Below are 16,341 nucleotides of genomic sequence, written 5' to 3' on the forward strand. Positions count from 1 at the left end.
GCCTGTATGACCTCCTTATAATGCCTGGACATGCTCCTGATGAGGTGGTGGATGTCTCCTGAGGGATGTCCTCCCAGACCTGGACTAAAGCATCCGAAAAATCTTGGACAGTCTGTGGTGCAACGTGGCGTTAGTGGATGGAGCGAGACATGATGTCCCAGATGTGCTCAATCAGATTCAGGTCTGGGGAACGGGCGGGCCAGTCCATAGCATCAATGCTTTCCTCTTGCAGGAACTGCTGACACACTTCAGCCACATGAGGTCTAGCATTGTGTTGCATTAGGAGGAACCCAAGGCCAACCGCACCAGCATATGGTCTCACAAGGGGCCTGAGGATCTCATCTCGGTACCTAATGGCAGTCAGGCTACTTCTGGCAAGCACATGGAGGGCTGTGCTGCCCCCCCCCCCCCAAAGAAATGCCACCCCACACCATTACTGACCCACCACCAAACCAGTCATGCTGGAGGATGTTGCAGGCAGCAGAACATTCTCCACGGCATCTCCAGACTCTGTCACATCTGCTCAGTTTGAACCTGCTTTCATCTGTGAAGAGCACCAGTGGCAAATTTGCCAATCTTGGCGTTCTCTGGCAAATGCCAAACATCCTGCACGGTTTTGGGCTGTAAGCACAACCCTCACCTGTGGAAGTCGGGCCCTCATACCACACTCATGGAGTCTGTTTCTGACCGTTTGAGTGGACACATGCACATTTGTGGCCTGCTGGAGGTCATTTTGCAGGGCTCTGGCAGTGCTCCTCCTTGCACAAAGGCAGAGGTAGCGGTCCTGCTACTGGGTTGTTGCCCTGCTATGGCCTCCTCCACGTCGCCCTGGACACTACGCTGACAGACACAGCAAACCTTCTTGGCACAGCTCGCATTGATGTGCCATCCTGGATGAGCTGCACTACCTGAGCCACTTGTGTGGGTTGTAGACTTCGTCTAATGCTACCACTAGAGTGAAAGTACCTCCAGCATTAAAAAGTGACCAAAACATCAGCCAGGAAGCATAGGACCTGAGAAATGATCTGTGGTCACCACCTGCAGAACCGCTGCTTTATTAGGGGTGTCTTGCTAATTGCCTATAATTTCCACCTGTTGTCTGTTCCATTTGCACAACAGCATGTGAAATTGATGGTCAATCAGTGTTGCTTCCTGAGTGGACAGTGTGATTTCACAGAAGTGTGATTGACTTGGAGTTACATTGTGTTGCTTAAGTGTTCCCTTTATTTTTTTGAGCAGTGTACATCCAGCAAGTCCATCCACTTCCTCCTCACTCACCGCTCTCCTAGGCCGGGCATGTCAGCTGGTCTCCATTACTGAGACAGCCTGGACAGTCACAGCAAGGCCATTAGAGCAGCGAGCCATGGATCCTGACAGAATGGTGTGCCGTTCTTGGGTACGGTGTGTGCTATGGGGTGTATCAGCTGAAATATGGGGACGGTCCCGGTAGCCTGCCCGGTAACCAGTAGCTGCCTCTTCATACACACTTTCAGATCTGAAGCTCCTGACTAAATAAATACATGTGTACTATCTGAAGCCTTCACTGTACGCATGTCTTGATTCAGTCAGAAGCAGAAGAGAGCAAGAGTGGCAGGTCTGGAGATGTGTAAGAGGCAACAGTGAGAGCAACAGCATCCAGCAGCTTCAGGACTTTAATAAAATGGAATATGGCTCCCATTTTGTCTGACAAGGGCTGTGTTCTGCGCATGACATTGTGCATTCGCAAAAAAACTATATTATCATCTGTAATGTATTTCTATGAGTCGGCTCCTGTCTTCAATTTCCTGTGCTTTGTGAGTGCTGTAGAGCATCTGTGTAGATGTTGTGAAGTGATGTCATCACAGATGCTCTAGATAATGGCATACATTATAAATAAAACTGATAATACATTACCCTTAAAATGAATTGTATTAACTTAATATCCTGATTTTATTTATTTAAAAAAACAATAGTGACACATTCCCTTTAAGGGGTTCAGGTCCAATGCACATACCAGAAAAGGTAAACCGTTCAGGTGAGATTTATCAAAACCTGTGCAAAGGAAAAGTGGATCAGTTGCCCACTTTTTTTTAGAGGCCTTTTTAAAAATTAAAGAAGCAAGGTGATTGGTTGCTATGGGCAACTGATCCAGTTTTCCTCTTTACGTTTTGATAAATCTCCCCTTTCATATCTACATTTATATATATACAGGATGTCAAAGAACTGTTTGTTTTAGTTTTTTTAAATCTTCACCCAAAAATTTGCAGATATTTAGTAAGCTTTATTGAGATATCAGGAAACACGATAAAAACATCAATAAAATAATAAAAATTGGAAAAATACAAATACATAGTATAGTGATAAAAACATCTTATAGCAAGACCCTGCTTATAAAAGAGAGAATGAAGTGCAAGGATTTTCGTCTACAAAGGCAAAGGTGTTGCCACCGCCCCGTCCCAGTTTGGTAGTTGACCCCAGTAGGTAGTTAGAGAATATTTCAGGTAGATAGGTAGGGAATCCCCCACGTAGATAGGAAGGAACATTCTCTATCCTTTTATGCCCCGTTTTTTTTTTTTTTTTGAGTATTCATAGATTTGGGTTCTTGAGCTTTCCTGGGGGATTTTTTGTTTTGGCCTCCAGAGATGAGACATATCACCTATGAGGTCATAGGTGTTAAAGGGGAACTCCGGTGGGTAAAAAGTTTTTCAAATCAACTGATGCAAGAAAGTTAAACAGATTTGTAAATCACTTCTATTTAAAAATCTTAACCATTCTATTGCTGCTGCATACTAAAGAGAAATTTCTGAAGTTCTTTACAATACAGGAATATGGGTGCACTACTGTGGTAGATGTATACAATGACATTAGCTATCCCTCAACACTGATGTTAAAATTGAAACATTCACCAGTATATCCTCATATGAAGGACATACCAGAGCCCGCACACCAATGCCAAGGTTTCTCAAAATGGCGCGGGACCTAACGCTAATCCTGCCTGTGCGTGATAAGCAAAACAGGGGCCAGTGGGCAATTACGGCAGCATTCGGTCGAGCCTCCTCCCAAGTACCCTCCAGTGTGACTGAGCACACATACAATGGGAGGGGGGAGGCAAGCTGCAAGCCCCACCTGAGTTGGCTAATATAGGTGCATGGCCTAACAGGTGCTATCGTAATGCTGCCTGGAAAATATTCAAGGCGCATTAAAGGGGTACTCCGCCCCTGGCATCTTATCCCCTATCCAAAGGATAGGGGATAAGATGTTAGATCGCCGCGGTCCCGCTGTTGGGGATCCCAGGGATCGCCGCTGCGGCACCCCGGCATCATTACTGCACAGAGCGAGTTCGCTCTGTACGTAATGACGGGCGATACAGGGGCCGGAGCAGCGTGACGTCATGGCTCCGCCCCTCATGACATCACAGCCCATCCCCTTAAAGCAAGTCTATGGCAGGGGGGGTGATGACCGCCACGCCCCCTCCCATAGACTTGTATTGACGGGGGCGGGCCATGACGTCACGAGGGGCGGAGCCGTGACGTAACGATGCTCCGGCCCCTGTATTGCTAGTCATTACGTGCAGAGCGATCTCGCTCTGCGCAGTAATGATAGCGGGGTGCTGCAGCAGCGATCCCCGGGGTCCCCAGCAGCGGGACCGCGGCGATCTAACATCTTATCCCCTATCCTTTGGATAGGGGATAAGATGCCAGGGGCGGAGTACCCCTTTAATGCGCCTTGAATATCTTCCATCTGACATCTTATCCCCTATCCTTTGGATAGGGGATAAGATGTTTAGGGGCGGAGTACCCCTTTAACTATGGAGTTTACACACCTCCAAGTATAAATTTTAAACAAACAATAAAAAACGTGGTCTCAAATGGCTGGAGGTGCTCAACCCCAAATGAGGTTGTGCATTTATACTGGGGGAGCAGATCCTGCCCTTGTAGTCCATTGCTAGGGGCGATCCCCAGCATAAAAATGCATACAATGGAGGATGCCTGCAGCGGACTACAAGTGCCACAATAGAATCCTACACCAGATAGACAGTGTGGATGTGTAACAATTAGAATAATATTTTATACATCTAACACAGTAGTGCACCCATATTCCTGTATTGTATTATTCTAATTGTTACACATCCACACCGTCTATCTGGTGTAGGATTCTATTGTGGCACTTGTAGTCCGCTGCAGGCATCCTCCATTGTATGCATTTTTATGCTGGGGATCGCTGTGGCACTTTCTGTTGTATACTTCTGCCCACTAGGGGTCTCCCTTCTTGGCGAAAACATATTCCGTCTGATCAAAATCTCAAATTTTGGTCTCCTGCTTCTAATGGCAGGAAACCAAACTCAGGAAGTGTTTCTCTGCACTGAACTTGATTGACAGCTGCAAAGAGCCTCACTGACAGCAGCTGCGCAGACTAAGCTGCACAGACTAAAAGCTAAACAGAGCCTCACTGAATAATAGACAGACTGAAAGCTGCTGCACAGAGCTTGAGGTCTTCTATTCATTACAGCGCAGCAACGGTGTGAGGACAGAAGTTGTCCCCCAGCAGGCTTCAGTGACATCATGCCAGCTGTGAAACTGCTTCTTCCTTCTGCTGGAAGATTTCACTTTGTGAGCAAGAATAAAGGTAAGAATTTTTTTCTAAGGATGGTAGGAGTGTTAGGAGTAGTTAGGGAACATAGCCTTAGTTACTGTAGGTTAGAAAAGTTTATTTAGTGATAGGTACTCTTTAAAGTAAACCCATTAAGGTAATTTAGGTAAGTCAGTGTTTAACTAGGCTTTCAGTGCCGATCACAGCAACAACAGCTTGAATTTCCCTGTTGAATTTAAAGTGTACTTCTGTCACATTGTGCAAAAATATGCAATGTTTAATCCCTTGAGGATGAAGCCCATTTTGACCATAAAGATGTACTCCGGTGGAAAACAATATAGATACAGCGAGTTCTGCTGCAAGTTTGAGATGCAGCAAATTTTCTGCCGCAGCTCAAACTCCCAGTGAGAAACTCACTGTAAACCTCCGCCCATGTGAATGTACCCTAAAAACACTACACTACACAAAATAAAAAGTAAAACACTACATACCCCTACACAGTCCCCGCCCCCCCCCAAATAATAAAAAAAAACTTCTTGTATGGCACTGTTTCCAAAACAGAGCCTCCAGCTGTTGAAAAACAACAACTCACAGTATTGCCGGACAGTCACTGACTGTCAAGGCATGCTGGGAGTTTTGCAACAGCTGGAGACACCCTGTTTGGAAAACACTGCCGTAGGGTATTTTTGTGGCAGATTCAAATCCCCTTTTCAAAGCCTTTAAATGCGCATGGTGCTCTCTTGCTTCGGAGCCTTGTCTTATTTCAAGGAAACAGTTTAGGGCCACATATGGGGTATCTCCGTACTCGGGAGAAATTGCGTTACAAATTTGGTGGGCTGTGTCTCCTTTATCCCTTATGAAAAGGTAAAATTGGGGTCTACATGAGCATGTTAGTGTAAAAAATAATAATTTTTACACTAACATGTTGGTGTTGCCCCATACTTTTAACCCCTTAAGGACTGAGCCCTTTTTTCACAATTCTGACCACCGTCGCTTTATGAATTAATACCGCGAAAACGCTTTTACCAAATATTCTGAGATAGTTTTTTCATGACATATTCTACTTTATTTTGGTGGTAAATTTTTGGCGCTACTTGCATCCTTTTTTGGTGAAAAATCCCAAAATTTCATGAAAATTTGGAAAATTTAGCATTTTTCTAACTTTGAAGCTCTCTACTTGTAAGGAAAATAGATATTCACTATAAATTTTATTTTTATTCACAAATACAATATGTCTACTTTATGTTGGCATCATAAAATGGACATATTTTTGCTTTTTGAAAAAATTAGAGGGCTTCAAAGTAGAGCAGCAATTTTCAAAAAATTCATGAAAATTGCTAAAACTGAAGGGACAGATGTTACAGAACTACAACTCCCAGCATGCCTGGGCAGTTCAAGCATGCTGAGAGTTGTAGTTTAGCAACATCTGGAAGGCTACTATTTGGGCACCACTGTAACAGTGGTCTCCAAACTGTGACCCTCCAGATGTTGCAAAACTACAACTCCCAGCATGCCCAGACAGCCTTTGGCTGTCTGGGCATGCTGGGAGTTGCAGTTTGGCCTTCCTAGTGGTTGCCACAGTAAAGATTGTTTTACTTTCACTTTCAATTACACCCCCCCCCACCGACGATTCCCTACCTGAGCCAGGATCCAGCAGTCTCCAGCGAAGATCCTGGGTCCCCAGGCATGTTTTCCTGCAGGTACGGCCTCCATCTTCTTCCCACGATCCCTTCGACATCCAGGGGCGGGCAGAACGGGGGGTAGCCATGGCAACCCCCTGTCCTCCGCTGCCATTGGTCAGAACTCTGTTCTGCTAATGGCAGGGGATAGGAGGAGATCGCAGCTCTGCGACCTCACTCCTATCCCTTAGGCTGATCGGGGCTGTTGCTGACAACTCTGATCAGCCCTATTTTCCGGGTGATCGGGTCACCAGAGACCCGATCAGCCTGGAATTGGAGAAAATCGCATGTCTGAATTGACATGCGATTTTCTCCGATCACCGACATGGGGGGGGGGGCCCTGGGCGATGTGCCGGGATGCCTGCTGAATGATTTCAGCAGGCATCCCGATCCGGTCCTCAACCGGCTAGCAGCGGGGACCGGAATTCCCACGGGCGTATCCATACGCCCTCAGTCCTTAAGGACTCGGGATGCAGGGCTTATGCATACGCCCTGTGTCCTGAACAGGTTAATTTTCACAAGCGTTAAAAGGGAAAAAATGACCCCCAAAATGTGTAACGCAATTTCTCCTGAGTACAGAACTACCCCATATGTGGGCTTGAAGTGCTCTGCGGGCGCACAACATGGCTCAGAACTGAGAGTGTGCCATGTACATTTGAGGTCTAAATTGGTGATTTGCACAGGGGTGGCTGATTTTACAGCGGTTCTCTCATAAACGCAAAACAATAAATACCCACATGTGACCCCATTTTGGAAACTACACCCCTCATGGAATGTATCAAACACCCCACAGGTGTTTGACAAATTTGTTAAAGTTGGATGTGAAAATGAAAAAAAAAATTTTCACTAAAATGCTGGTGTTACCCTACATTTTTCCTTTTCACAAGGGAGAATAGGAAAAAAGCCCCCCAAAATTTGTAACCCCATTTCTTCTGAGTAAGAACATACCCCATATGTGGATGTAAAGTGCTCTGCAGGCGAACTACAATGCTCAAAAGAGAAGGAGCGCCATTGGGCTTTTGGCAAAAGAAGCTGTCTGAAATTGAAGGCCATGTGTGTTTACATAGCCCCCACAGTGCCAGAACAGTGGACCCCCCCTAGATGTGACCCCATTTTGGAAACTACACCCCTCACGTAATGTAATAAGGGGTAAAGTGAGCATTTACGTCCCACAGGTGGCTGACAGATTCTTGGAACAGTGGTCCGTGAAAATGAAAAAATGTATTTTTCATTTGCACAGCCTACTGTTTCAAAGATCTGTCAAACGCCAGTGGGGTGTAAATGCTCACTGTACCCCTTTAGGGGTGAAGTTTCCATAATGGGGTCATATGTGGGGGGGTCCACTGTTCTGGCACTATGGGGGCTTTGTAAACACACATGGCCTTCAATTTCAGACACCTTCTCTAGCCAAAAGCCCAATGACGCTCCTTCTCTTCTGAGCATTGTAGTTCGCCTGCAGAGCACTTTACATCCACATATGGGGTATGTTCTTACTTTGAAGAAATGGGCACCACGGGGGGCTTTGTAAACACACATGGCCTCCCACTTCTATTCCAACCAAATTCTCTCACCAAAAGCTCAATGGCGCTCCTTCTCTTCTGAGCATTGTAGTTCGCCCGCAGAACACTTTACATCCACATATGGGGTATTTCCATACTCAGAACAAATGGGATACAAAGTTTGGGAGGCTATTTCTCCAATTTGGGGTAACACCAGCATTTTAGTGAAAAAAAATTTCATTTTCACGTTCAACTTTAGCAGAAATTTGTCAAGCACCTGTGGGGTGTTAAGGCTCACTGTACCCCTTGTTACGTTCCTTTTTTTGCTGTTCTAGCACCATAGGGGTTTCCTAAATGCGACATGCCCCCCAAAAACCATTTCAGCAAAATTTGCTTTCCAAAAGCCAAATGTGACTTTTTCTCTTCTGAGCATTGTAGTCGCCAGCAGAGCACTTGACGTCCACACATGGGGTATTTCCATACTCAGAAGAGATGGGGTTACAAATTTTGGGGGGCATTGTCTCCTATAACCCCTTGTAAAATTAAAAATTTGGGGGAAAACCAGCATTTTAGTGAAATAAATTTCATTTACACATCCAACTTTAACGAAAAGCCATCAAACACCTGTAGGGTGTTAAGGCTCAGTGGACCCCTTGTTACGTTCCTTGAGGGGTGTAGTTTCCAGAATAGTATGCCATGTTTGTTTTTTTTGCTGTTCTGGCACCATAGGGGCTTCCTAAATGTGACATGCCCCCCAAAAGCCATTTCAGAAAAACTCACTCTCCAAAAGCCAAATGTGACTCCTTCCCTTCTGAGCCTTGTAGTGCACCCACAGAGCACTTGACATCCACATATGAGGTATTTTCTTACTCGAGAGAAATTGGGTTATACATTTTTTTCTCCTTTTACCTCTTGTAAAATTTCAAAAACTGGGTCTACAAGAACATGCGAGTGTAAAAAATAAAGATTTTGAATTTTCTCCTTTACCTTGCTGCTATTCCTGTGAAACACCTAAAGGGTTAACACACTTTCTGAATGTAATTTTGAATACTTTGGGGGGTGAAGTTTTTATAATGGGGTCATTTATTAGGTACTAATAAGAAGACCCCTCAAATCCACTTCAAAACTGAACTGGTCCCTGAAAAATTTTGTGGAAAATTGCTGCTGAACTTTGAAGCCCTCTGATGTCTTCCAAAAGTAAAAACATGTCAACTTTATGATGCAAATATAAAGTAGACATATTGTATATGTGAATCAATACAGAATTTATTTGGAATATCCAATTTCCTTACAAGCAGAGAGTTTCAAAGTCAGAAAAATGCATAATTTTCATGAAATTTGGGGATTTTTCACTAAGAAAGGATGCAAGTAATGATGAAAATTTACCACTGTGTTAAAGTAGAGTATGTCACGAAAAAACAATCTTGGAATCAGAATGATCGATAAAAGCATTCCAGAGTTATTAATGCATAAAGTAACAGTGGTCAGAATTGCAAAAAAGGGCTCAGTCCTTAAGGTGAAAAAGGGCTGAGTCCTTAAGGGGTTAAAAAAAAGGCAATACATAATGTATGATACTCGATATGTCCTATATAAAGCAGATAATTAAGATATACTAGTACAGTGGATAGTAGTTAGTGGTTTAGTAACCGTCAACCCAATCAAGGAAAAAATTAGTCAGGATAAAGGGATGCAGTCAGAATAAGTCCGTGACCCACATTAAGTCGATGCCCATGAGGATAATGAGCAGAGAAAGGCAAATGGTTACATTAAATAACAATGGTTGCATTAAATAACAGGTGGTCCTATGCTATGACCACTCTGGCCCTCATTTACTATTGCCATGTCGCAGACATCCTGCGCCAGTCTGCGACACTATGCAACATTTTTTCCCGACGGACCCGATGTGGATTCTCCCAAACCCGAAAAAGGGGCGTAACCCGACATTTCTGAGCTTTCCCACATATTTATAAAGGTTTCCAACCCGAATTTGTTGAATTGTTGTGGATTTTTTCCCGACAACTCAGAGGAGTTGGAAACCAAAACCAACAAAACCCACATGCGACAAACAGGGTGCAACATAATTATAAATACCAGGGGAAAAAAGCAGTCGGGTAAGAAAGCAAGATAGACTTACAACCCGATTTTCTAAGTAAATGAGGGCCACTACCTACAAAACCACAATGTTACGCATCATAACCTATGTATGCAAATTCAGGCATAAATTAAGGCATAGATTCAGGCGTAAATTAAGGCATAGAATAAGTCCAGGAGCTTGATGAAATGCTTTATGATGTAAAAAACACCTCGCCCAGATAGGTCCATGTGTAAGATAGATTATAGCCAATAGTGCCCTAGCAGTATGTCCTACGTAAATGCAACCATGTCCTGTTTAAATGTAGCAAGAGTTTCATACAGAGGCCACCGACCAGACTGATATATCCTAATATTAAAGATGCTATAGGTACTAGCGAGGTAAAGCCCTCATAGGCAGTCAGAGAGTTCCAAGATAAGGCATGGCATACATAGATGGAACTCCAGACGTTGGCAACAATGGTGCACAAGTACTGTTCTTCCGTGTTGAAAACGCTAGTAAATGGAAGCGCGCACGATGCACCAGACCGAAAGTGACTTCAGTGTATGTCACAACCGATCTATGGAAAGAACATGCGATCCACGGGGGAACACGCATGAAGGATGGAGAGAAAGAGAGATGAAGAGAGAAAGCAGTGCGTAAGATACGTCAAGTGGAACGCATATGCAGTCCGAAGATACATAATGCAGCTAATCATATCCAGCGGAATGGAACGCATATGCGCTCCAGTTGTGATTATAGCAGGGAGCAATGAACAAAGGAACATAGCGCATAGGAGCATTCAATCCACATTAGATGTGTTCTTAGCAATAGTGAATTTATGGACTGTTGATCCAAGCTGCAAAGAGAGAACTAATGCCATATGGACAAGGGAAAATGGCAATTTATAAGGACCTTGATCTTTATAAAGCAAAAAGACATGGAAAATAAAGTGGAATATAAAATTTAAATTCCTTTCTTTCACGTTTTTTCTTTCTCTCTGCTCTTATTTTAGGGGGGACACTCACCAATTACACCAAACAGATATTAATGATTTATAAGGAGGGCCACCCACCAAGCCAGTACCAATAATGATAAAAAGGCTAGAAACTATAAGATACAGTTGAGACACTAATGATCAAAAACAATGGTGATGAAATACTAGTTGGAGAGCCTAAATAAATGATGCAAAGGACAGGGATTAATTTAGGCCTATAGGACATTCAGTATGAGGCGATGTATCCATCTTGCCTCCATCTGTAATAATTGTTGGTCAAAATTGCCACCTCTCATGTCTTTTCTCAATACTTCAATGACCTTGAAACATATTTAAAGGGTTACTCCGCTCCCCAGCGTCCGGAACATTGAGTTCCGAACGCTGTGTGCGGGCTTCCGTGTTCACGCCAGCCCCCTCGTGACGTCACGGCCTGTCCCCTCAATAAAAGTCTATGGTAAGGGAGCACGACGGCCATCACGCCCCCTCACATAGACTTGCATTGAGGCCTAAATTAGGCATTTGCATAGGGGCAGACCTGGATGCAAGTATTGCACTTGCCTCTGCTAACAAAATACCCTACGGTAGTGTTTTCCAAACAGGGTGCCTGTTGCAAAACTGCCAGCATGCCTGGAGAGTCAATGGCTGTCTGGCAATGCTGTGAGTTGTTGTTCTGCAACAGCCGGAGGCTCTGTTTAGGAAACAGTGCCGTACAATCAGTTTTTAATTTTTATCAAACATAAAACAAGGGTAACAGTGTAAGGGTTTGTGTATATGTAGTGTTTTACTCTTTATTTTGTGTAGTGAAGTGTAGTGTTTTTAGAGTACATGCACACGGTCGGGTTTATAGTGAGTTTCCTGCTAGGAGCTTGAGCTTCGGCAGAAGATTTGCCGTAGCTGATACTCGCAGCGGGAGGGAAACTCACTGTAAACCTGACCATGTACATGTAACCTGTAGTTTTCTTTTTTTTTTTTTTGGGGGGGGGGGGGGGGGGGCTCGGGTGTAGCGGTTTCGGGGCGCAAACCTCCAGCCATTGCAAAACGACACATCCCAGCATGCACTTACACAATGTACATACTGGGAGTTGTAGTTTTGCAACAGGTGGAGGCACAATGGTGGGGAATCCTTAGGCTACGTTCACACAGCCGCTGTCCCCCGTCTAGATTTTATCCGTTATTGCCTCCTAAACGGAACATTCTATTATCGTGTCCAAACGGATGCTATTTAGTGGCATCCGTTTGCATCAGTTTTTCATCCGTTAGTATCAGCTGTGTACAGACTCCTGCAGCTGGGACTACTACTACTCCCATTATGGAACAGAATTATTTTCATGATGGGGGTAGTAGTTCCCTGGCTGCGGGAGTCTGCAGGTGGCTAGATTAGTGCTTGTACTTCTACCCCATCATGGAACAAAGTCTGTTACATGTTGGGGGTAGTAGTACAGGGGCTGAGGGATTGATTGCACAGAGTCTCACTTCTGAGACCCGATGTGATCAGAAGTTATTAAACAGGGGAGCGAGCGGCATGCTCCACAACCCTGCGATGTAGATCGTGTGTGTGTGTGTTTTACTTTCATTTTTGAAATACCCCGCTGGGAGCCCTGAATGGCCGGCACCAAGGGGCCATTGAAGGCTCCCGGCGGGGTATTTGAAAATGAAAGTAAAACACACACGCGATCTACATCGCATCAAGCTGCCTTTAAGGCCAACAAAAGGTGGCCTGGATTGTGGGGAATGGCCCCCACTCTACACTTGACCATTCCCAGTAAGAGCCGTCCCAGATTGGCCTTCCAGCCATACTACGACCACAGTGTCAATCTGCATCGCAGCACAGACACTGAATAAATCCTGGCTCTTACTTCACCAAAGCCGGGAGCCTTGGTGACACATCGACTGTCCACTATTATCCCCTTCACCTTCTCACATACCCCCCCCCCTTTGTTCAACCCTGAGGGGGTGGACACATGTGCAACAGTGGACCCGTGACAGGGCATTGGCGTTGCCTAGCAACCGACCAGCCCTGTGTTCAATCGTGAACTTAAAGTTTTGTAAGGACAAAAACCATCGGGTGACCCTGGCATTTTTGTCCTTAGCCTGGCACATCCATATGAGGGGGGAATGATCCGTCACGAGACGAAACTTCCTCCCTAAATAATAATAGCAGAGAGACTCGAGTGCTCACTTAATGGCCAGGCACTCTCTCTCCACTATACTATACCGGTCTCGGCCCGGGTAAGTTTGCGGCTGAGAAAGACAATGGGATGTTCCTTCCCGTTGACTTCCTGTCAGAGTACAGCAACAAGACCTACCTCAGAGGCATTCGACTGTACTACGAACTCCTTTTTGAAGTCGGGTGTCACCAAAATCGGAGACCCACATAGGACCGACTTCAAAGCGGAGAAAGCCTGCTCGTTCCAACGCACCATTACAGACTCGCATCCCTTCAAGAGGTCTGTTAAGGGTGCAGCTACTGTAGCAGAGTAGGGGATAAACCTCATATAGTAACCCACCATCCCTAGGAACGACCTCACCTGTCGGGTAGTGGCCAATTTCAAATGGCCTCTACTTTTTTTTATCTGGGGTTTGACAATTTCATGCCCAATAACATACACCAGGTATTTGGTCTCTTCTAACCCAATTGCACATTTTTTGGGGGTTAGCAGTTAAACCAGCCTTCCTGATGGAGTCTACAACAGCCTGCACTTTTGGTAAGTGACTTTCCCAGTCTGCACTGATGATATCGTCTAGATAGGCTGAAGCATACTGACGATGTGGCCGGAGCACAATGTCCATTAGCGCCATGTAGACCAAAGGATAACACCTTGTATTGAAACAAGCCTTCTGGTGTGACGAATACGGTTTTCTCTTTGGCAGCCTCTGTCAAAGGTAACTGCCAGTACCCTTTTGTGAGGTCCAAAACATAAAAGTACCGAGCTTGTCCTAGCTTCTCAATAAGCGCATCAATTCGGGCCATTGGATATGCATCGAACTTGGAAACCTCATTATGTTTCCGGAAATCATTACAGAACCGTAATGTACCATCTGGTTTGGGTATTAAAACTATCGGACTGGCCCACTCACTTTTTGATTCTTCGATGACATCCAGTTTTAACATCTGTTGCACTTCTTATGAAATGGTTTGTCGCTGCGACTCAGGTACCCGGTAATGTTTCAACCGTATTTTCACCTCGAGTTCAGTGACAATATCATGGCGGATGACAGAAGCACGCCCAGGAAGGTCTGAGAACACATCGGTGTTCCTACTGATGAACTCCCTGGCCTCCTGAGTCTGTGCAGAGGAAAGGCTGTCAGCAATCTTCACTGTGGCAACTGCTTCCCTCAGCCCAGACTGAGGGACGGGAAACTCTACCCCTAACAAACCTGGCTGGGGGCTGTTATCCACACTAGTCTCCCTATCTCTCCAGGGTTTCAAGTTTACATGGTACACTTGCTTTGGCTTCCTACCCTGTACGTCAGCTCCCGTACTTTTTCGATCACTTCGTAGGGACCTTGCCACCTAGCCAGAAACTTACTGTCAATCATTGGTACCAGAACCCGATCTCCCGGGTTAAAATTCCGTACCCGAGCCTGGAAATTATAGACTCTACTCTGGGCTTGCTGAGCTGCCTCCATATGTTCCCTAACCAAAGGCAACACTGTTTTCATCCGTTCTTGCAACTGAGTGACATACTTAACTACACTTTTGTGCGGCGTGGGCTGTTGTTCCCACGCCTCCTTGGGTATGTCTAACAGACCACTTGGATGTCTGCTGTACAGCAGTTCAAATGGCAAGAACCCAGTAGTGGCCAGGGGCACTTCTCGCACTGCAAACATGAGATAGGGCAGCAAAAGATCTCAATTCTTCCCATCTCTAGCCACCACCCACTTTAACAACTTTTTACCACGCCGTCCGTCTGTGGGTGGTACACGGAGGTCCATAGCTGTTTTACCTGCAGTAACTTACTGAGCTCTTTAATTACCTTTGACATAAACGGGGTGCCCTGGTCAGTCAACACCTCTTTAGGTAAGCCAATTCGGGAAAACATCTCCATTAGCTCCTTTGAGTTTGGCCGAGGTATGTTGCAGAGGTAGCGCCTGGGGATACTGAGTCGCATAGTCCAGGACTACCAGGATGTGTTGGTGCCCCCTAGCGGATTTCAGCAATGGGCCCACAAGATACATAGCGACCCGTTTAAACGGGGCCTCGATAATCATGAGGGGGACCAGGGGAATATGAAAATGTGGCTGGGGGCTCATTATTTGGTATGTTGGGCAAGATTCCCAATACCTTTCAACCTCATTATACACACTGGGCCAGTAAAAACTGCTACTACGGATAAGCCGTAGTATGGTTGCTAGGGGACGCCTGGCCAACCCAGCTCTGGAGGGAGTAAGGCAGAGCCCTCCAGAACATGTCAGCCGGGAGACGGTCCAGCATGGCAGTGGGACTCAACACCTCTGGCTGCAGACATTTTTGTAGGCGTCGCAACAGGTTGTAGTCTTGCGGCCTGGCAGGCTCAGCCGGCTTATTCTCCCACTGCCGTACCCGCTGGGCCCGGACCCACATATCTACCCACTGTCTGGCCAGGACCTCACCCTTGACAATGTCGTCATCGGATAAGCCTGGTTGTCAGATAACTCAAAGTACACCTGCTGGGATCCAGACGACAGGAACGGGGCAATGACCTCAGCCCACTGGTCCCAGGGTAACTTCTCCCTCACGGCCACTTTTTCAAAGACCGCCAGGTAGGTCTCGACATCATCCGAGGGGGTCATCTTGGGCATCGCCATCCGAACTGCTTTCAGTGCATCAGGGGTGGTCCGGGTCATCACTGCGGCTTGTAGCGCCATTATTTGCTGCAGCAGTAGCTGGTTAGTCTCCTGCTGTTGCTTGGTGGACTCCTGCTGGAGCCTGTTGGTCTCCCGCTGTTGCAAGTTGGCCTCCATGAGCGATTTTATAACAGCCTCCATTTCGACAACACTGAGGTCACTGGGACACTTCTTTCCCTTGACTCACTGGAGAAAACACTCCCGCCATACTGAAAGTCACTTGTCGGCAGGAAAATTGCCCCTAGCAACAACTCCGAGGGGTTATCACAGGCTTGGTTCTTACCAACAGTGTGCTGCAACTCAATTGCTAAGCTCACTGTGTTGCCAGCAACCTCCACCAAATATGATGACTCGCTCTTGCAGACAGGTGCGGTTGCAGTATAGAGGCACGGAAACAGGACTTTTCAAATAAAAGTTACGTGTTTTATTCACACTTGGCAAACAGTCTTTAAATGCAGAACAAAGGAAAAAGTAACAACAGTCCACCTGTATTCCATAAGTGTCCATGCCGTGGGGCATCAAGCAAGTCTTTTCCAAGCCTCCAGGCGGTCTGCTCACCAGCTTCCAAACTCTCAGGGAAGATCTATACACTCAGCTCTCTCTGGCAGTGTGAGCTGCAACTAGCAAATCCACCCCCCCCCCCCAGCTGCTGAAGCAAGCTGCCTTTAAGGCCAACAAAAGGCAGCCTGTATTATGGGG

The 16,341-nt window shown here is 45.8% G+C and overlaps 1 long non-coding RNA gene across 1 annotated transcript in view; it reads left to right on the forward strand.

Annotated features, from left to right (window-relative positions):
• LOC130361897 (uncharacterized) overlaps positions 1 to 16,341 on the forward strand; it is an 85,043-nt gene that overhangs the window by 12,595 nt on the left and 56,107 nt on the right. The gene's annotated exons all lie outside the window — the stretch shown is intronic.

Source organism: Hyla sarda, chromosome 3 (genome assembly GCF_029499605.1).
Source record: "Hyla sarda isolate aHylSar1 chromosome 3, aHylSar1.hap1, whole genome shotgun sequence".
Taxonomy (NCBI): domain Eukaryota; kingdom Metazoa; phylum Chordata; class Amphibia; order Anura; family Hylidae; genus Hyla; species Hyla sarda.